The sequence below is a fragment of the Etheostoma spectabile genome, chromosome 12, assembly GCF_008692095.1.
Source record: "Etheostoma spectabile isolate EspeVRDwgs_2016 chromosome 12, UIUC_Espe_1.0, whole genome shotgun sequence".
Taxonomy (NCBI): domain Eukaryota; kingdom Metazoa; phylum Chordata; class Actinopteri; order Perciformes; family Percidae; genus Etheostoma; species Etheostoma spectabile.
In genome coordinates, this window is record NC_045744.1 from 4,295,726 (window position 1) to 4,296,991 (window position 1,266).

Here is a 1,266-nt window from a genome sequence, read left to right on the forward strand (position 1 = left end):
ATATATATATATATATATATATATATCTTTTTGACTCAGTAGCCTTGACCTCTGCTGGGTAAATAACAGTAAATACTGATCCTTAATTTAAGAGCGGGTAAGGAACAGTCATCCATCTGTTAAGCTGTTAAACAGCTCCATGCCGGACTATACTAGTGCCACTTGAACCACAGAGCCACGTGATCATCTATCAGCGTCTACAAGGTGTCATGCAGTGGCTGTCACGCACAGCCTATAGTAGGCCAGTACTCTTTTACCAATAAAACCTAAATGATGCACAGAAGTCAACAACTCTATAGTCAAGATTTACACTACATACCACCATAATATCTATAACTGGACCATTGAACCAATTAGGGCCTGTTACTTTCTGCTTATGGTGACAACACATGAGCTCTGAACCATTAACCACTTTACTCTTCTTTTGCCAGTAGTATCCTCTCACATAATACATACTGTTCTACTTTGTCCTAAGCATGACCGTTCAGCAACAACCGTTTACATTAACAACCATGAAATGTATGATTTAACCCCTGCTTTCTATTCTGACACATCACACTCCACTGTCATGGTGGCCTTTTCAGATTTACTCATTAACATTGTTGTGGAAACAAAATAAGTATGGAATCTAAATGCACACTTCCTGCATTACTGCATCACTTCAAATACTTAGTTACTCCTCAAGAAAACTAGTGTTTACATGAAATAAAAACAATAAATCGTTGAGACCATTCAGCAAAGCACACTGGGTAATAACAAATTCAACACGTGAACCGGTTGCTACGGACTCGTCACTAGGCTTCTTCAGTCATTGTTTTAGTGTTACTTTGGGAGCTTCCATGCTACCACTCCTTCCTTCTCAAATGACTTGACAACGCTGTCGTTAGCACAATTTTACAAATAATTACCGGGACCTAAAAGGATATTTGAGTCGGGTGTTGCTGCAGCCTGGACACCTCCCGTCTCATAACCTCCCAGCTGCGTACTGTCCGCGAGCTTCGGCTTTTCAAAATAAAAGCTTGCGTCTGGTCTGCTATGTTTTCGTACGTTGGTGTTTTTGAACTACGGCAATCATGCTAATTTCAGCAATGTCTTAGTTACAAAACGATGGAACTAGCAAAGCAGTTTTGTGTTTATATGTGCGGGCGGGATTTATCAAAGACAGTTAAAGAAATGGACCAACGGATCCCACTGGCTGAGCATTACTGCGCAGCCTCCAACTGAGCTTCACGACGTAGATGTGACGTGAGCAACCTGTCTGAAAGT